This window comes from Meleagris gallopavo, chromosome 5 (assembly GCF_905368555.1).
Source record: "Meleagris gallopavo chromosome 5, MGAL_WU_HG_1.1, whole genome shotgun sequence".
Classification (NCBI taxonomy): domain Eukaryota; kingdom Metazoa; phylum Chordata; class Aves; order Galliformes; family Phasianidae; genus Meleagris; species Meleagris gallopavo.
In genome coordinates, this window is record NC_139408.1 from 35,426,246 (window position 1) to 35,448,229 (window position 21,984).

A 21,984-nucleotide genomic window follows, 5' to 3' on the forward strand; every position below is an offset into this window, starting at 1 on the left:
AACGTCACTACTTCTCTGCTATCTATTTTATTATTAACCACTTTAGGAAGTCAGCCCATGAACTGAGATAACTTTGTTATTTCCCAAGAAGATTAATGAGGTGATCTTAAATATCAATAGCTCAGCAACAACGTTTTGAAAAAGTTTTCATGTTACACAGCAACAAAGCAATTTATAACTTCCACAGAAAACAATTTCAGAATGAGCTCCATCCAGAAGACATGTTTCCTCAAGTTAGGTCTTTGTTTATCTTAACCATGATGAAAGCATGCTTCTTCACTTAAAGTTGCATCCTGTAGGCTTCCAGCCTTCACTGTTTTATGTCCATTGGTTTCAGAAGATAAACACAAAATATTTTCCTATGAAGTGAAGATTCAATTATTTGGAATTAACTTCTATTTTTGTAAAACAAGCTTCTAAATGAAGTAATTTTCCTGGAAGATTTCAAGACACTGGACTGTTCCTTTTCTAAACATAGTGAGATACAGTGCAAGTCAAGTCGGTTTATTAATAGACTGTATATGAAGCCAAAGACAGGTTGATTGCACTGAAGTCTGTTTTAAACAGCTATCATCCCAACAGTGACAGTATACTGTACAATACAGTGTTTTGTTTTTTTTTTCCAGCCATTCGTATTTTTAGTAAACATATAGGTAAATTTCTTCGTACAAAGAGAGAAGAAACCAGGAACTTCACCAGCCCAAAAAGAGTAGAATAGATCTAAAAAGCTAGGGAAAGAAGGTTTAATAGCTTCTTTATGTTGTTTTGCAGTTTCTCTACTTGCTTCCTTCCAGGTCAGGCTATGACCAGAAACAAAAACACAAATACTACAAAGACTGGCTGTTTTCAACAATTCCAAATATGTCAAAAGCAGCAGGTACCAAAACCACAGTGAGAGCCTCTCTTGCAAGGCATCTCAGCTCAAAAATCTTGAGCAGTTCACATAAGGTTAAACATAGCCTCTGGATACAATTTTTCAAGCCTCCATGGTGGTGCACCGTCAAATATGTACATTACCCTAAATTGTTTGGGGGTCATTTCCCTTTCAAGCAGTCAACTTTCATGAAATCAACTCATTTCTCCAGGGGCTTCTCAGGAGTGCCTCTTCAGTATGGCACCCAGACCAGGCTCACCTTGTTCCTTGTACAAGATAGAGAGAACTGGACATATATCTACAAAGGGAATTGAGACATCTAAGTGACAACCTTGGCAGTCAGCCACTCAGAAGTTCTCAAAAGTTCTGCTCATTTCTATGCAAATCTGAAAGTAAATTTCTCAGATGCCAAAATTTATGCAAACTTCTCAGGGAGAAGGTATTTGCATGCCTCCCTTTATTCTCTCTAGTGTAGATACTGTAGGAAAGTCCCAGCAATCAAAGAAAGGAAATGTAGTATATATACTGGTCTCCAGTGTCCAGACTTACACATTTCCTTACTAGAAAATGTGCACATTTATTTCCCCTAACAGGAATTCCAAATTTGAAACTTGTATTTATAAAAGACTGTACATACTCATCAGAGGAGATATGGATGAGAGATGGAATGAATGGGAATTTAGTGATTTTCATTGTCCTAATTACAGTTTTGGCAGAGAATAATGTTTTGGCAGAGAAACTCAAGTTCTGATTGTTCCAGGAACTTCTAACAATCAACAGCTTATTATCTCTCTTAGTCATACCAAAGACCTGATCTTCCAGTTCAGCAAAGCACGTAGGATAGGCTTAACTTTAAACACATGAACAGACTAATTGACTTCTTTAGCATGACTGAAGTGCTGAGGAATGAAGCAGAGACCTGGTGCAGGTGCTCCAGCTAAAAGCTTTCCCTGACTTCTACAAAATGACAGCCTCCCTTTCTTTTGCCTTAGGCCTTTGTGGTATACTCCCATGCACATGTAGCTTAGATATATGTCTATGGGAACATTCACAGGGTTAATATGAAGAGAGGAAGCAGCTCCAACTTATATCTGCTTGTAAGAGGAAAGACATGCAGGGAAGGGTATGGAGGAGTCTTGGCACTTCCATTTCTTAGGGGGCTGCCCATTATTTAATGCATTCCATCCTTGAAGATTTCTATTGATAGTTTTGCCATTTAGCAGTCAGTTATCATGTCTAAACTTGCACGATGGGACATGATGGCAGTTAGGGGTAAATCTTGTCACAAGTGTTATTTCTAAATGGGAATGATGCAGCTCACACAACACCTCAGTTGCAAGTCCCCAGGAAACACCAGCCATTGCAAACCAGACTCTTTATGCAATTTCCCCCCAAGCACTTTATTCTGCCATGCTTTCTTGATTCAGGATTCCTTGCCACTCATAGGAGCAATACATTTTAATTTGAAAATTTACAATTTACTGATAGACTACTTGCCAAGGAGCACAGTGGGACTAAGAAATACAAGAATCCCATCACTGAGAAATGATTGGAAGGGTTTTAGAGACATAGAACACTCCATCTTTTTTGCAGTAATGACAAAGTTGATACCTAGACAGCAGAATCACAAGGTTCATTCCCAACTTTTTCTTGCATTGAGAACCCATAACCAAATGCAAGCTTTACAAAAGAGTAGTAAAATAATAAAAAAAAATCATTGCATTCTCAAAAAAAAAAAAAAAAAAAAAAAACCACCTCCCTTTCCCTTTCTTCACTGCTTCAATTCGTCAGTCTTTTAGGGCAGAATAAGCTAACAGGGAATAAACCCAGAATTAAAAATCAGATAATCCTATTTAATTTTATAGTTGTTGACACAACTTGTTACATGTGTTTCCTACCAGAATAAATGAAATCACAGTCATCTGATTTCCAAATTACCATATCTATTGTTTCAGAAATACAGGGTGTAAATAATTGCAGTGCAATCGCCTATGTCTTGGACCTCTCTCATCCAGAACCGTTATCAGGATTAGCATAAATTACAGTGCCATCTAATAATGAAATCACTGAACACTGATTGTGCCAACTATTTAAACCTGTAATTATTGCTCATTAGAAACATGTTTCATGTTACTTGCCCCTTACAGACCCAAACTTGTTGTCAAAAGGCTCCTGCAAAGAATTCTACAGAGAAGAGAATAGAAAAATTTCAAATGATGGGCATGAATTTCATCTGCAAAGTGGGTCTGCATGGAAGAAATGTGCTGTGAACACCAGAAATAAGTTGCAATAGATGAAAAAAGGAAACCTCCAATATAATTCAGACATGTATGAACAGTATGTGGTTTTCTACATAAGTGGACAGTGATTAGCTCTCAGTGTTCGTTATCACAGTACGATTAGTCATCATGTAGCCGATGGACTCCAAAGGAAATAAGCTCCTGACCTAGCCAGAGGGAAGGCTCTCAGCAGATCTTATCATAGCTGGTAAAGGCTCAGGTGAGATAGGCAGCTACCCACATCAAAGACATTAAAGGACAAATGCCAGAAGCAAAATAAAAATAACTATCACCTTTGCAAGCTCCACTGTCAAGGGTTTACAGAAGACAGTTGATTAGCATTTGTCTGCTTCTCTGCAGACGAAGCTCTTTACAAGATGAACTGGCTAAAAAGGGAATCAAATGAGTGCTCTTTAGGCTAATAGATATTTTAATCACTTTACATAACAGACAGGGAAACTGATTCATCTTTCATCGACTTCCTCCTATCATATAAACAAAAATTTTTGCTACAGCATGAAAAAAATAGTTTTGACCACTTTCAGCCACAAGAAAGGGAGTAAAAGAAGAAAGACTATTACATGCCATTTAGAAAGATTCACATTAAAAAATCTCAGCTGATAGTAAGACTGTCCATCTTTTCTGACAAGTTCTTCCAATTCAAGTCACAGTTTAAACTTACATTCCTGCGGTGAAAGGGTTCAGGAGACACACAGGCAACGCTAAAGCACATATCCCCCAAAGAGACTGTAGGTCCTCAATGCAGCTGGAGATATTTCTTTTAAAGCTGGAGTACTCTCAGCAGTTTAGCTTCTATTAACACTTCAAGAAGCTGTAGGAATAAATCTACCCCCTCTTCACTTGGAACACAGAAGACTCAAAGTGCATCCTTTCTCCAACCAAAAGATCCTCACACTATTTACTATAGGCTCTGCAACAGGGAGAATCCCCAACCTACTGATAATTGATCCTGCCCAACTTTCATTTGTATCATGTGATATTGCATGGTCTGCAAACCTAATGACTGGATGTGGGGTACTTTATTAATTGGTTCAGTATCCTTTAATTTCTGACTATCAGCTGGAAGGCATCGTAAGCCTTACCACTGACTGTCATTTGACAGGAGTTAGACATAAAGTAATTGCTGACAGTAGGTTCAGATGCAAAATAAAGAATGAATCTATATCCTTAGGTGATGTGAATGCACCTCTGATTTTTGCATCCTTGAAACAAAAAGCTTCTTTAAAAAAATATATATATCATTTTGAGAAACTGACAGTCAAAGGAACTGCATTAATGATACAAAGCACAGGACTTATACTGTTATGGAGTGTATTTTATATCTTGTTTAATCTCACTGCCATACAGGCTAACAGCTAAAGAAAATTCTGAAGAAAAAAAAAAAAAGGTAAAAATTCCCATGTTTCCTACTCATTTGGATACAGATAGTAAAAAGTCTACTAGCAGATCTCCTAGGTCTGAGGTACCAGACCTTGAACACATCGCTTTTCAATGGTCCGATCTAGCAGAAAAAAACTCAGGGGAAGCAGAATAGGGAGCCGAAGCAGCTGTGCAGTTAGTATTACAAACTGAACAAAGTTTAGCAACGGTAGGATAAAAAAACTACTATTATAGTAAATATGTGTGAGAATATATTGAGTTTACTGAAAGATGCCTCAATATAGGTATATTATAGTGTATCCATTCACGTGTGTGTATTTAAATAAGATAAAATGTACTGGTATAAGAAAATCAGGGGTTGAAATTTTGGTACAGTAGAATTTTGCTGTAGAAGTCAGCCTACAAAGTCCAGACCAGGGAACCTTCAGCAGTAGGTGGCCTACTTCCAGACAGATAGCAAAGGAATATGATTCTAGCCTAAAAATTATTTTAAAATTACATCCTGAAAATTGGATTTATAAATAAAGGGGATCATAGTAGAAATGCTTAGAAGTAGTTTCTCTCCACAGAAGAGGTAAAGATCTTTTTTGGTATTTCCACAAGTAAATTCTGAGTCTTAACCTCTTTGGGAAAGATAAACGTGCTATCTAAAGCATTACATATTCTCTCTGTCTCTGCTCCTTTCTCTCTGTATATATTAATTTTATAGATCTTTTTATTGTCTCAACTACACTGGTTGCGTGAGGAGCAGAACAATAGGCCAAGCACTTCCATTTCACACATGCCACCTCTATAATTCAACAAAGAATAGTAAAAAAAATCTATAAATTTGTTATAAATCAGTGCCCTAAACTAAATTAACCATTGAAACAGATTATCATAAAAATAATGTCATAAAAATATTCATCACCTCTGTAGTCCAGGTGTGTGTCTGTGTGTATGTGCTTGTGGGTGCCCACGCAAGCAATGCTTTGTGTATGCCAAGGCCAGTAGCAGTGCTAACGGTGTGGCAGGCTCCGTTTCTACAGCCTTGGAGGAGATGACAGGCAGAACTGTGAGGATGAGCTTTAATATCTCTGTGTCTGGGAAAGTAACTCATAAACAGATCCACTAAAATATAATTACTCTACATAACTCACCTTTAGTAGCAGTGAGTCATCTCCACTTTCTTGTTAGCAATGAAGCACTAGGGTTTTTTTTTTGGTTCCATTTCTGAAACATTGTTGGAAAGAAAAAAGAATATAAAAGTCAATCAAGATGCAGGCTAAAGGACATACATTTAAGCAATACACAGTTTGGCTAAGGTTGGTTTCCATTCTGCAGTCTCTAAAACTGAACTCCCTCAGTATTTGATTGTTATACACTTAAGGCTTATGAGAAAGACAGATGAATATAAGGAGAGAAGATTGTGTGAAGTTCAGCATGGGACTGATGGGGCAGTTGTTCAGTACCTGGTAGGTTTTTTCCCATCTAGTTGTTACACTCTCTGGAGAAATAAACAGGAACAGCAAAGCTAGAGTTGGCTCTTCTGGAGACAATGCTTTCTTTGCCCACCTTCAGCAGCATCTTCTCCCTGAGCTCACATTGCCATTATTTACTTTGTAGTCATCATTTGACAACTCACCTGTACTATTAAGATGTTTTCTAACTCAAAATGAGACTTCATAAATTTCTAAGTGTTATGCTTCCAGATATAGCTAAAGCCAGCAACACTGAGGTAAAAGTAACTCATACAATACTGGGATTCTCCTGCAGCCTGCCAGCACCATTAGGCTTTAAATCTCACTTTCTCAATCTGCAATTTGGCAAGAGGATTCTTTCAACAAAAGTGAGCTGTGTAATTTTCCAGAAAGGGAATTCAGCTGCTGAAATGGTGGAGCTGGGTCACAGCCACCTGCTATCAGTAGGATCTCATCAGTGCTGGGAAGCATCACCTTTGCAAAAATAAGGAAAGGGAGCAACCACACACAGGTTATAAGATGGTTTAAAAAAATAGATTATTTCATTCCTGCTAGTGGGATGGAGAGGGGAATGGGAAGAGCAAGAACCACCTCACAGATAAAAAAGAGAAAGCCTAGGAAAAATACGTAGGACTGAACTGGAGAAGAGGGAGTTGTCAAACATGAGAGAAATAAAAATCAGCTATTTTGAAGGCATGGGTTGTTGTCTCTCCCTGATTTAAAGGGCTCGTCACCATAGGCCATTTCAGGGAAGAGCCTGTGAGGTCATTCCTAACTGGCAATTTTAGTGCTGGCCAAGAAACCTGAGACACACTGAGGAAACTGAATTATTTATCTGCTCACTGGGTTCATATGTATAGGATCAGCTTGTTTTTTTCCCACAGCCAAATGTTTTTGGTGTGCTGCATATAGAACTCTGTATTTTGTTCTGCGGTAGGACACAGTGATGCTGTAAAAGTAAGATCGCTGTCTAATAAAGTTCGCTTTGTTTGAATTAGCTGTATCAAAAAAGCAAAGCACAGTCTATTGTTACTAGGGCTAGGCATGAGAGAGTCGGTGCCAAATTAGGACGGAGGTAAACTAAAGCAGCTGTACAGAGTTGTAACATGAATTTGCTAATACAATTGGCACTGAAGTAAATCCAACCTGTGCAGCAGCTCCCTTTTTCACTCACTGCGGGATACAATGGGATTCACACCATCGTTGCTCCCAAAGAGGAAGGACTGTGTATTTTGCTTTTAAATGTCTCAGTCCAGTATAAAAGATAAATTCACCCTTCAAGATAGAACAGTCGTCATATCATTTCAAGTAATCATTGTTAGAAATGTGCCAAACTGCTAGGCCAGTTAATAACGACACCACATTTTATTTATATGGCTCCCATCTGCTGAAGCCTTCTAGGCAGCACACAAAGGACTTGATTTTCAGCCAGACTTTAACATAGCCTCTGTTTATATGGATGCAAATAACAGTGGTTGGATGGCTGTGTGCATAAACAGGTCTAACAACTAATCTTTGTGACCACAATGCATGGTTTTATTACTTCATGCAACAAAATCTCCATTTGAAAAATCCCTCTGACAAAGTAAACAAAGCATGACGAAGAACTAAGTTTCTCTGAGAGTTTTTAATGGTTTTAAGCCATTTTACACGTGGCTTGTCAGACGGGGACCATGAAATGCACATCACTACTGTGCATTGACATCACTCTGTGTGATGTGCCCATCACACAGAGAGGTCCCCCTGACTGCACGCTCCTCTATACAAAGCACAGTCTTCAAAGTTGAAAGACCTGGATACATAAAGCGCTCCTTTTCTCACCACCTCCCCTCTTGCTCTTCACAATCATTTTCTCCCTAGGCCAAGCTGAACAGCCTTTCCTACTCAACCTCCAGCATCACTTCACCAATCTATTTTCTCTCTCCTTTACTTCTCTTCTGAGCTCTGTTTCAGCAGTTAGCACTTTCCACACATCTCTACACAATTTGTTTTTTGATTCAGGGCACTGACTTCTCTCACATCAGCCACCACACTTCACCAGTGCCTGTGCCTAAGCTGTCTCCATGCCTCACTTGGTGCTGTCTCCTACCCACTTGTCTTTCACCAGCATGTTTCAGCAATGGAAGACAACCCTCTTAGGTGCCTGGTCAGGATAGATTTCATCTTTTTCTCCACGTGCTGAAGAAATATGAAAATCTGAATACCTTGTCAAGCACAGTGCTTATTGTTTGGAGTACTTCTATTAACTTCATGGCAGTAAGTGCTGTGCCTGGCAGTGCTTGCAGATCTGGGCCTTCAGATAATGGGTGTATTTATGCTACATGCATTGCTTATGTACAAATAGCTGCCAAAGTACTAAACAAACAAATGCTCTCCATAAAGCAGTGAGAAAGTAGGACCATAATCTTTGATCAATGAATAGGGATGACAGGTTTAAAAAGGCCTCCTCTCTGTTTTATGCAGATTGCTTTTCTAACTGCCTGAATTTCAGCCAGCATGAGGATGTTGGAAGTCCAGAAGTTTACTGTTGTTCTTCACCTTTGTCAGCATCTCCCCAAGGAGCAGGCCAACAGGAGTGGGTGATGCTGGTGTGAAGAGGGCCCACATCACCCAGCCAGAGCAGGAAGTGAACAGTAGGCCTCTGTCTAGCACTGATCCCATATGCAAGAGATGCAAGAGGAGGTTGTCTCTGATCACAGAGATAGGGATGGCTCAGAGCCATGTGCCTGTCAAGCTTCACCTTCAAGGAAGGTCACTGCGTGGTGTGATGTATGTCAGAACCTTTGAGATAAATCTGATGTCTGGCAGAGACTTACAGATTAGTGGAGACATCAGTAGGATGTCCAGCTCAGCTGCTTTGAAGGCCATGTCTTATTGAGCTTCCCAATCTGAACCTACTTCCTGAGGCATGGTTCATCCAACAAATCCCTCAGTAGGATGCATTGGAGGGACACAATAAAACTAAGGTCTATATGTTGATCTGCAGTGAGAGATTGTCTGGATCTAAGTTTTAAACCAGTATTAAATCTACACACAAACTCTAAATCTGCATTTGCGTTTCGCTCCGTACACCTCCATCAATCAGAAGATGGACTCAGTGCAATCACATTTTTCAACCAGATACAACCTACTCAATTTGTTAGCCTGATCTTGGCCCCATGCACCTTCCTGGAAGTCCAAAGAGTGACCTTTAAAATCAGTGAGCTTGACAAAGACATTTAAAAAATGATTAAATTCCATTTAGATCTTTGTTTACTTAAGTGCTACTTTCTTTAAAAATTGAAATATATGTAATTTAATAATCAGGTTAATTTAATTTGAAAATGAAATTGTGGGACACTTGTAACACACTAATCCAAGCTAGTTCATGATGTTTCTGAACAACTAGATGTGAACAATCTGATTTTCAGACTGTTCTGTTGTAATAGCTGCAAGTTAAACCATTGGGTTTTCACATTTTTGAAAGCCAGGCCATAAAAAACACCCTCACTGAAATATATAAACTACATTATTAATGTGAATCCACTAGAATAATAGTACTATGAAGGGTCTCTGCTACCTGACTAAGAACTATTATTTGTTGATTGAAATACAGAATAAAATTAACGTTGATGACTCAACTAATAACTCCATATTTAAACAGCAAGATTCAAGCAAAGAAACCTGAGGCATTACAGAGCTGGGAAGCATAAACATGCCATTACAATTTTAGGTAGGCAGAATGCAATTATCCAAATTGGATTCTGGCCAGCACTATGAGCACTACCTCCTCCTACTATTTCTGTTTTAAAAGTTCCCCTGCAAAAGAGATGGCAGCTGTTACGAGAAATGAATCCATCCATTGCTGACATCATCCACCTATTTAATTCTAAGCAGGCTTGATTTGTACCAAAGTAGCCTTATTCCTACCACAATGAAAAGAAAGACAATGGCCAGTCCCCTGTATTTGGAAGTGAGCTAATTTTCTCCTTCCTCTTGAATTTTCTGCTGAAAAAATTCAAATTTCCTACCTAAACAGATGCTTATTTTTTCCTGAAAGAGGTGGCTTCAGAGCTGCATCAGGTGTGGTGGACAAGCTGAGAGGATTCACCCTGTCAGCTAAGACATACTGAGACACGGGGGGGGGGGGGGGGGAAATGGGTATATCCTCAGAGATTCCTTACTCTTCCAACTGTCCTGTGTACATAAACATTTTTAAGAGGTGTGCTACTCCACCTCTGCCATTTCCTTTTGCACCCTTCTTCTCAAAGCCACGAGAACCTTTCTCAAGAAGGAATTTTGCAGGTACAGACAGTAAATAACTGGGCATATTGAGATAAGCATCAAGACCAGAGGGTATGGGGACTCTCCCTGTGCCAAAACAAGGCTGCAGAGGAGCATTTGCCTTCTGCATCAGCATCTTCCACCACTTCAATATCCAAAAATAAAAGTCCTCAATAGACAAACATTCTCTCTATAGTTTATCCTTAAATTACAGGGTGTTACATAGTCTCTCAGGAAATCAAATATCATCTCACTCACAAAACAACCTCCAATAGCCATACAGAATTCACAAAAGCCATTTCAGCAAAGCACTCAAGCTTGGCTCCACACTACCAAGAACTATGGGTCTGAACAGCACTTACATACTCAAAAAATGTGTCAAACTTAGGCACACATCTAAATGCTTGCTGAATAGTGAGAAGATTATTCATGCTTAAAATGCATATTTACATATTTACTGGTTTTGGACTCAAGACTCAGAAGAATCACACTGAATCAGTACCAAACTCTGCCAAAAAAAAATCTCTCTTTTCCCCTTAAGTGTCTCCAGAGCTGTTACCAGACCAAGGCTATTCCAGAACTAAAAAGGAAAATTTATTCAACAAGCACTATAGCAGGTGGCAGCTGTTAAACAATCTGCCACCAATCAGCAGTTTATGAAAGAGAGTAAAGAATCCAATAATAACTCACAGTCAGGGAGGGAGACACCAAGCCTGCAGTTCTGAGGCTCAGAATTAGACAGAGCCAACTCTGGCAGAATTATTTCTCCTTAAGTCTTCTTAATTGATAAACTTAGCACTCCTCAAATCATACGGACAGGATACCCACAGCTGAACCTGGTGCACTGTAAGCTGTAGGGTAGATCTGAGAGGCTTCTTAGGAATGCTGGGTGGGTGGAAAGTGAGGATGATTAAAAAACAGAATTATTTTAATGGCTTTCCTTTACTCATTTGATTCCCTTGGAGAAAATCTATTGCTGTGCAAGAACCCTGAATTCGTATGACATTTAGCCCTTTCCCAGATTAAAGTATGTACATGAAGATTTCCTCAGAAATCTTCAGTGGTGCCACTCGTGAGGTTAGGCTCACACCTGGAAGATGGAGAAGGTGGCATGCCATAGCCCCTGAGTCTATCTGTAGGTTTCTGTACATATTCATCTTAAGTGCTGTGAGTTTGATACGGTTACTTAAAACCCCAAATTCTGCACACATGAAATTAGACAAAATAAATCTGAGTTTAACTTCTGAGAAAGATTAAGAAAACTCCAGTGAGCCACACAGCAGCCCTCTTTCTTCTCCAGCTAGATTACAGCACCATCTACAGGTCTTTCCTGATTTAAGACTAGCAGCAGACGAGTTGTTCCACTATCTATATTTAGATATCTTTTGGCTTCAGTGGTGTGTATAGTGCTGTGACAGACTGTATCGTCCATCTTAGTGTAAACAGGGTAAAATCCCTATACCTTGGGCTGAGAAAAGTTTCATAACAGATCACAGACACATTTGCTTCTCTCAAGAAGCAGCAAATCTGCCCTTGGTAGCTTGGTTCTAAAACTGTGTTAGAGAGTTTGTCATTTCAGCTTTAATACTCAATTAAATTTGATTTTTGTTATGCCGTTCTGATTAGCACAGTTGAAACTGAATGCAAGAGAGGAATGTAAAGTGCAGGTGTTAGATTTCAGCTAAAAACAGGAAAAAAAGATTTTTACAACAGGAGCACTAACTTAAAATACCACTGCTCATGTTGGACAACATATGTAGAAGCAGTAAGTACAATTGTACCACCAAGATTCATTATACTCATCCTTAGTTGGTTGACACAGATTTGAGAACTCTCTACAACATAAGATCCAGGACAGCCATGTCTGGAAACTCATTTTCTGAATTACTTGCCAGAACAAAAGAAGCTTGATCATTTCTATGCATGTAGAAAAGTCTGGGATAAGCACTGCTTCACTGTGAATAGGGCTGTAGTGAAGTAACCTACAGCATATGTATTAAGCTATTAAAATAGCATCCCCCTTATAATAAATACAGTCATTCTGCCTTCATCTGAGCATCGAGCTGAGGCATCAAATGCCAAATAAAAATGTAATCTGGTCATGCACACTGCTCCCTTACACTAAATCCAGTCAGTCAAAATCCAGATCAAGCTCCAAATAAACAAGATAGGCTACAAAAAAATCCAGACTTAGAAAAAAGATTTGGAGAAAATTTTACTTGCTTTCTGACATTGTGGCTCTCAGGAGGTGAAATGTTATTTGAAGCATTTCTCTGCAGCTAGAAGGAAGGGGCCTTTTTTTTCTTTTTTTTTTTTTAAATGAGGATTGATATTCAAATGCTCTCATGATGAGTGGGCCTGGAGCTTTAGGACAGTACAGCAAATATCACAAGGCTTGTGATAATACCACAAGAGCTGGAAGCACTGTGTGAATCAGCACACCAATTCTGCTAGAAACTTTCTTTTATCTCTGCTATGAAAATAATTTATATAATAATTCTGCATAATACCTATGTAATTTAGGGAGACCACAGTAGCCATAGATGGTGTCAGTGCTGTTTGCCAGTTACAAAATTCTCCCCCCTCATTCCAAAATAAAGAAAGAGTAAATGGACAGCAGTGTGTATGTGTCACAAATGCCACTTACATGAGGATTTTGTTGTCTTAAATGCTGTTGTCTAAAATGCTACACACTCCACAGAATTAGAAGCAGTAAAGCTGCTGTCTTACTGTTGTGTAACAGTATATATTGCACAGCGATTTCTTGGGATTAATTGCACGTATAAAAACAGATTTCTTTTTAAAAAGTCTGCGTGCAGAGAAGAATCATTAATTTCACTTGAAGTGATTCCCAAACAGGATATGGAGCCTCTAACAGCACTTTGGGTTGTGCCAATTGTTTTGCGCAGGTGTCTAATCCAAGTGCTCAACCGCACGTAGGGAATAGTCATTCTGCAAGTACCGCGTGGAGAGGGAGCTGCACACTGGTGTCACATAGCTGCAAGGGGTTGATTCCTCAAAATCAGCAGAAACCTTGGGAAGCTGCTAATTCTTGTAAACAAGAGCCTGGGTTTTATGGAGCAAAACAGAGCAGAAAACACTGAAGTACACGAGAACCAAATCCCTTCTGCTAAAGCCTCTTTTATTACACTAGAGGAGCACTAAAATCTGCCGTAAACAAGCTGATTGCTCATTTTCAGCCTTTTTCTGTGTCTGCAGCCAGGAAAAGCAGCAGCAGCAGCAAGCACTGCTGTGTGAGTTTAGCTGCTGGGATAGGAAACATCTCCTGAAGGTCAATGCTACCTGTATTTTTAGGTTTCATTAGAATTTCCTCATTCACACGGACTTGAAAACAATATATTTAGGATAAAAGCTGAGATGCAATTGTTGTGTGTACAATACCACCCAACCTATACTATGCTTTGTAATGCGGTACTTTGATATGAGGCTGCAGAAAGATTGGATGGCTCTGAGGTGAAGGAAGGGGAGAGGTCCCAAGGCACTGCAAAGGGCTTTTGAACATAGCACGTCTGATCATAGGGAGCTTGATGAAAAGTGAGGCTCCTTTAAAAGCCAATATGGTATCTGTGAAACAGATTGCGTGCTCACTTCTGACTTTCAGGAAAGTAGCTCTGCTGCAGGAGCCAGCAGCATCTCACAAGGCCGAGGAGGAGGAGGCAAAGAAAGGCTGCAGCCCACAGCATTCCAGAACAGCACTGTTTCCAGAAGGACAGCTACTGCATAACTCTACATGGGGCTGTCCGCAGAGGTCATGTCACAACCTCAGACCTCTCCTGACTTTTCTTCCTAGCCTTTCACTTACAGGGGCACTTGCTAAGGCTTTTCCTGCTCTAAGCAACTGAAGCAAGACCCCAGATAAGGTGATAAGGTCCTATAGGACAGACCTGAAATTCACACCAGATAGAAAAGTTGCATCAAGACAGGACCTCAAGAAAAAAAAAAAGAAAAAAAAAAAAAAAGTGGGAAAAATATTAACTGATTGTAAAAGCTAGAGAGATGACATTATTGATAAAAACTAAAGAGGTCAGTCCCAAAAGGTGGGCTATGGCCTCTGGAGAATCTGCACTCCAGTCTACCTTGATTCAGATCACGAGATCTGTGTTGTATTAAAAATGGAGAAACAAAATAAATTAACTTATTAATGAAGAAGGTGAAATACAGAAATACAGCACACGGCGTCTGCATGACGGGAAATGCCTGGCAGACCCAAGATATATGATTGCAGAGGGACCCAACAAGAGCATTCCACCCTACCTTTGAAACCCTGCACCAGACAGCACCTGTTCAGTGCTATCCCTTCTGTGGCAGCATTCCCTTCTGTGCGCTGATGCAATTGAGTTTTTCCACAATGCGAGAACAGGAAAACGAATTTCTTCCTCTAAATGAAGAGGTTAGCACCATGGGCCCAGCCATCACTGGAAGGGAGCAGATGAGCTCAGTCTGCCTTTCACCAGTGAAAATGTAGCTGGCAGAAAGCAAGTAATTAATGAATTATTCCAAGACAATTAACAGTCTGAGAGAGATGCTTGCAACAGCTTAATGCTTGCTGTCAAGGGAAGCCAGTACCAAGCTCAGCACTGCCTCACCAACTCACAAAGGGAAACAAGGCAAAAACAGAGGGGAGGGAAATATCAAGGAAGAAAGCATAGCATCTGTGAGCTGTTAATTACGAAGGTGTGCACACTGAAGTAACAAGGATGCTAATAGAGTTTTATTAGGAGACAAGAGAACCACTTTCAGGAGCTTTGTAGAAGAGCCAAAACCCAGTGGGCCCAACATGGGGCTGGTATAAACAGCCCTCTGCTGAAACCCTGGAGCTTCAGGGCTTCTCACACACTCTGTGGTCACATACCTGCTTTTTGAAATATATTTGCATGTTTCAAGCTATAGCAAGTGTTTTACAGCCTGAGCACTAACTGTAAGTGTCAAGCTCAGCTACCTGAGGTGGGGAGTCATAGCCCCGTTCCCACCAAGAGTGGCAGCCGATACACACAGCCTCTGTGGGCAGACACCCATGTGAGATCAGTATTTTAACTACACATAACAGGAATAAATAAATGGTGAAGAATCTGATATCAATCTTACTCTGTTCTTTTTTCATTATTTTTTTCAACTTGCTCAAGGCAACATAATTCAAATGCTTCTGTGCAGTGCAGTCATTATATATATATATAGAGCCAAGCTGAATTCCCACTTATTAAAGAATATTTAGCACCCTGCCTCTGAAGGTCTCCAATCAATGGAGTCCACACTCTTAATCTCACCTTGTTCCTGCTAACAATGTGGTTACTGCATTGTTGGCCCTAATCTTCAAAGGAAAGAGGATATTAGAGCAGAAACCTCACGTAATGAAAGTGTGTTTACTGGGAAACATTCGCATGTTGCCATCAAATCATAGCCACGCAATGCAATTTCCAAAAGCCTCTGTAATTATTTAAGTGCCACAAAATGGGTCTGGGTGGAGGGCAGGTTATTTAACATTTATTGCTACTACACAGAATGATAGAATCAGAGAGTCACAGAATGGCTTGGGTTAGAAGGGACCTCAAGGATCATCAGGTTCCAACCCCTGAGCTGCAGACAGGGTTGACAACCACTAGATCAAGAACTAGATCAGGTTGCCCAGGGCCCCACTTAACCTGACCAAATACCTCTGAGGGGCATCTACAACCTTTCTGGGCAACTTATTCCAGCCCCTCATCACCCTCTCAGTGAAAAACTTCCCCCTGATAACTAATCTAAATCTTCCCTCCTTAACCTTAAAACCATTCCCCCTTGTACAATCACTATCTACCTGTGTAAAAAGTTGATTTTCCTCATGTTTATAATCTCCCTTTAAATACTGGAAGGCCATAATGAGATCTCCCTGCAGCCTTCTCTTCTTCAGACTGAAAAGTCCAGCTTCCTCAGCCTTTCTTTGTAAGAGACATGCTCCAGCTCTGATCATCTTCATGGTCATGCTCTGGACCCTCTCCAAAAGCTCCACATCTTTCCTGGGCTGGGGGTCCCAGACTTAAACTCAATATTCTAGTCAGGGCCTCACAAGACCAGAATAGAGAGGGACAATCACCTCCCTCTCTCTGCTGGCCAGCCCTCTTCTGATGCAGCCCATAATATAGTTGGCCCAGGCTGCAAGCGCACACTGCTGGCTCATATAAAGTTTTTCATCAACCAGAACCCCTGAGTTCTTCTTAGCAAGGCTGCTCTCAAGGAGTTCTTCTCCCAGTCCATATATATATATGGGATTACCTTGATCCAAGTGCAAAGCCTTGTACTTCATTTTGTTGAACCTCATTAGATTCACATGGGCCCACCTTTCAAGTTTATCAAGGTCCCTCTGGATGGCATTCCTTCCTTCTGCCATATAAACTGCATCACTCAGCTTGGCATCATCAGCAAACTTGCTGAGAGTGCACTCAATCCTATCATCTATGTCATTGATAAAGATGTTAAAGAGAACTGATATGGTACTGAGAAAGTACTGCCCCATGGATAAAGTGTTTTAGCCAACATCCTACCTGGTGATAGGTGAATCACAGCAATTTCGTCACCAGTAGTATCACAAGTCTGCATATGGAATCCACAAAATGTAATCATGTCTGCATCTGCAAATCCTCTACATGTGATGGTCCCACAGAGAGAATGAAAGTTATTCATTAGGAAGGGTTGTAGGACTCAGCCCTCAAGACAGGAGTTCAGGTAGTTGAAGACTTACGTGCACAGGTGCTTCCATTTTTGTCAAGAAACACCATTAAGATATTTGCTTCTGAATTGTCCTCTGAATTAAAACTCAAGGTGAATAAACCCAGCTTCACCTCTTTCAGATCTAATGACTATCATGACACCTAGTAGCAGCTTTGTTCTATAGGACATTATCAGCTTACTTTACATAGACAAGCCTGTACTATAATAAATGCTAAAGTCCTAATGGAATTGCACTTCCTTGAGTACCACCCATATATGAATGAAATGACTAAGGAGTGGCTCAGATCAATACTGCAGAGAGGGCACAGAATACTCTAGCACAGAGTGCTTTAGTGGCAAATGGTAGCATCTGAAAATGCAATACAGAATCAAAGAATATTCTCTTAAGTGTTTTGTTGCATGTAAATGTTGAAAATCTCACATCAGTTACTCTCTCATGAACAAGAATATCCATAAAAAGCCATTGGTGCTTGGCTCTTGGTCATCACATGATTGTCATAGGCAATGCAGGGTATAGCTACTAAGCAAGCCTGAAATCATTGTGTCTCCTTCAGCACTGGCCAGACATATGCCCATCAGCTCAGACAGCTTCTGTCAAAATCATCTTCCATCAAGACCACTCTTTCAGGATAGTGTAGGAGCAGCCTGCAAATCCAGTGTATTCAACAACAGAGCCTGGAATCTACATTAAGAATTGGAGATTTTTGATCTAAATACTAATACAGATGCATCAGAGACAATTCCTAATTCACAGCCTGAAGAAATGAGGCAGAAAAAGACTGTGAGGTAAAGAGGCAGCACTACTCAATCTGATCACAAAATAAATGAAGAAACCAGGAATAAAAGTGCTGTAGCCCACCCTGTCTGCTGTGTTATCCAAGGGGCTTTTATTTTTTGTTAATTGTTGGGTAATTATTTCTGAATGCTGGAGAAAACAAAAAGCTGAAGACAAACAAGCCCCCACAGAATTAGAAACCACCTCTGCTGCAACACAGACTGAAATCAGTTGAGTTGGCAGCCAAAAGGGTTCCCAGGAGAAGGAGCAGAGCTTGTTGCAGTTATAAGAAAAGAGTCAGATGGTTTCTGAAGCAACCAAGAAGACTCTGGATGCATAACAGAGGCAAGGCTTGAGACATCAACTTGGAGAAAATTACATCATGAAAGTGCATCCACATGAGCAGGCTGTGAACTAACAGGTCACCACCTCAAGCATGAAGTATCTGAGACACATCTGCCCAGGCCAGGCCTAAGCTTGATACTTTCAGGATAGAACTGCTACTAGTCCTCCACACTGTTGCAACTTCACAGTTCCTTAAAATCAAGTTTGACTTGGTTTAAATTAGTTTAACCCTTTGACCTTGAAAATTAACCAGCAAAGCTAACCACTCCTGTCATCGCTATTTTCTATCATATTTTTCTCCCAAATGCTTCTCAGACTGATACCTGAACAGATTCATGCTGTACTTTGCACTCAGTCACATCTTACATTTTTACAGTATTTGTACAATTAGTAGCCAACTGCAAGGAAAGGGAGCTAGGTCCTCATAAAAGAAGTATGGATAATGAGGATGCTCCTGTAATTAACATCTTTCACTGTAGTTTTTTTTTGTTTATAATGGAAAATCCACTCCACTTTATTGTCATAACAACACATTAATATGTTCATACGTCCTGGTTCCATAAGGGTAATTTCCATTTTCAGCCTCATTATTACAATCTTTGCAACACCATCTCAAGTACCACTGATATCCCACTCCTCTGTACAGAAGAGAAAGTGTCTTGTGGATGGGCTGATCTAAGTTTCATCAATATTCAATTCAGTTTGTAATTGTGATCATTAATGGCCACAGTAAGGAATGTGTTGTGAAACAGAAGAAGAAGTTGTTTGGTTGGGTGGTTTGTTTGTTTTGTTGTTGTTTTTTTTTTTTTTTTTTTTTTTTTTTTTTTTTTTTTTGCAATACAGTTGCACCTGCTGTAAATTCAGTATTCAAGAAATTAATCTAAATCCTCTTCACCTGCCATTTTTCCTGGGTTAAAGTCATGTACCTTGCAACATGAGATGTATTCTCAGGTCAAAGAATCCAGATACACTTTCAGAATTTCTAAGGTCTCCAGCGTTGACCAGGAAGTGTTTCCTCTAAAATCCAAGTTCCACTTGCCATCAGAGTGGACAGGGCAAGCTAGCACCAAAAGCTGATTTTAATGCCCCTATGACACACCAAATATAAAATTACTTGTTTAAGAATCATCCTTATATGGTCATGCGTTTGGGGCTCATATCCTCAGAAATGGGTCCTTTTTCTCAATCTTAGCCACTGTCATTTGACTTAATGCAAGATCCAAGTGTATATTTGTTTTCTTTTCCTCACCTTCACCACAGTTTTGTCCTTTCAACGAGCCTCACGAAATAACTTTCCTAGCCGTGCCATATAAAGTGTATTCCCTCTGAAGCCACATTTATCTTTTATCAGAGCATAATTCCGTGTATTTTTTGTGATCTGAGCTCTTAAAATCTCAAGGAGCTTGTCTGCAACTAAAGTCAAATTTAGTAGACTATTATCTCCTATTACTTCAGTGCTTCTTTCATAGACTAAGATAATGCTAGTTTCCTTCGTGTCCATTTATGCCCCTCTGACTCACTGCAGAACTATTAAATTCATTCAGTATTCTTCAGTGGAAAAACCTAGTGCTAACCTATCCCTCCCGCTTGTCAAAGACAACCCAGAAATCAACTAATCTGAAATCACATACTCTAAATGTTATAGATGTGGACTTTTTTTGTAATGTCACAAAAAAACCACAGGCCTGTAACAGGTTTTCTCTGGACTCCATTTGAACTAAATTATAACATTTACACTCTAGGTTTTAAGAATTTCCACTGATGGGAAATCCACTACAACATACATTAATTGTCAGTTATTTTGATTTGAATTTGGCTAACCAGTTTTGTCTTGTAGACTGTGATGCAGTCAAGATTAAACTTTCCTCCAGAGTAGTTAAACAGATGTTTACACGTGGGGCTCATTTCTGAACTTGTCTACTTTCTTATACCCCTTCTGGGTGGTAGCACTCAGTAGGGGACGTGACCACCATCACAGCTGTGCTGTCAGAAGGGCGCTGCCACCACCCTGCTCATCCTGCCTGCTGCTGCATAAGGACTGAGGTATGGCTTTTTTTTACAGTGTTGCTTTGGGAGTTCACATTACACAGAGTACTTATCACTGTTCCTTAGCACCCACTAGCTATTTGAGCCAAAAGAAAGTGAATAAAAAATCCATTACTGAGTAACCAAACCTTCTTTCTAGGTCTTTCTTTTAAGATTCCACTCTGGGTTTGCACAGTCTTGTAAAACCCTCCTTCCTACTAGCAAAAGGAAAGTTTCAGCTACGCTGAATGCTTACACTACAGTGTTACTAGTGATTACTGATGATAAGTACTCTGATCCCATCTTGCTCTGGTCATTGTAGGCATTTATGATTTATACAAATGATTGCAAGGTGTGATCCCTCCTCATATAACCCTAGTCCAGCATCACAGGCCCTCATTGATGTGGCAGTCTTGTTTAAATGGATGGCAAACAGAAATCAGGAACAAAACACACACCACAGCATTTTTACCTGAAGCTTATATAAAACTCCACAGTATGTAATTGGGTTGAAAGCATCATGTATTATGTGTCAATACTTCTTGTACTGTTAGGGCCCTATTTCCATCAGATGTGAAGTTCAGAAATGAATAATAATGTTAAGCAGCATATATACCATCTAAAACACATAATGGTGTAAGATACACTTTGCAGTTAAAATAGTTTATTTAAAACAGTGGAGTGTGAGGCTGAGGGACAGGGATGGGTTTTCTTCATGCAGCAATGAGGATGGTACAACTGCTCAGTAGGAAGCAACCTGTTGCATTACATCCCAGGTACCAATGAAGGGGACACCCGACATTTCAGTTCCCCATGGCAGAGGAGCAGTGAAGGCAGTGTTCTCTGGCCAGCCAGATGTTCAGAGCACAGAGAAAGGAGAACCTGGACGAGACATAACTTACAAAGTTCCAGCTCTGAAGCACATCTGTCAGGAGGATGAGGAAAAGAAAGTGCAAAGCAGATATTTGTACCTACTGTGTCCTCTTCTGCTCTGTAATGTCAGTGTGAGGAGATGAATCACTCTCGCAGGAAAGTAGTATGGCTAATGCAGCCCTTAAGAAAAATACTTTCACTGCGAGTCCTACTTGTGCCCTCAGCTTCGCCACCATAGTTCCACCTTGGCACAGGCAGCATCTGCTGCCTGCACATGATGGGGCAGCTTACAGCCCACACTGCCTTTGTGGAGGCCAGCAGCAACAGGATGGCCAGTGGGGTGGGAGCAGGCCAGGACGTGGTTCCTGGGCATGAAAGGTTTGGCTGAGCAGCAGTAATTCAGCAGAGCTTAAGCCAAGATACGTTTCCAGGCTCAAAAACTGGCCTGGCAGTCCTGAGTCAAAAAAAGAAACATCAGAACTTTCTCAGACCAGAAATAAAGCAAGGCTTTCATGGGCAAAACCACAGAAAACGTCTTCATTCTTCCCTGCTCGTTTTGACCCAGCAAATCTAGATAGTACCATCCACATTCAAAAGAGCACGATGAAGTATTAAGTTAACCATTAGCTTCAATTTATGACAAATCCTCTGTTGAACTTTAATACTTTATGCAAAGAGAGAGATGTTTGCTCGTAGGCTTTTTGTGTGCACGTCTTTTGTTTTTTTAATTAGCTGCTGTTTTTGCTAAGTCACATGCTTAGTAGGAAGCCTGGCTTTTACCCATCTTTCTCCTAAAATGCAACCAATGTAACAGTACTCGTACAATCAACTGCAATGGATCTGATCCTTAAAAATATCATTTGAGAAAGCAGGTGTCTTCCGGCAAGAGCAGAGCTCCACAGATGGGCGAGACGATTAAGTGGAACAGGAAGTGCTGTCTTGCACTATAGAAAGCTGCACTGA

The 21,984-nt window shown here is 40.2% G+C and overlaps 1 long non-coding RNA gene across 3 annotated transcripts in view; it reads right to left on the reverse strand.

Moving 5' to 3' along the window:
- Positions 1–21,984, reverse strand: part of LOC116216679 (uncharacterized) — a 148,195-nt gene that overhangs the window by 92,556 nt on the left and 33,655 nt on the right. For all 3 annotated transcript variants that reach the window (XR_014883625.1, XR_014883624.1, XR_014883623.1), the window contains exon 3: positions 5,694–5,766. This is a non-coding gene — a long non-coding RNA (uncharacterized LOC116216679). The remainder of the gene's footprint in view (positions 1–5,693; positions 5,767–21,984) is intronic.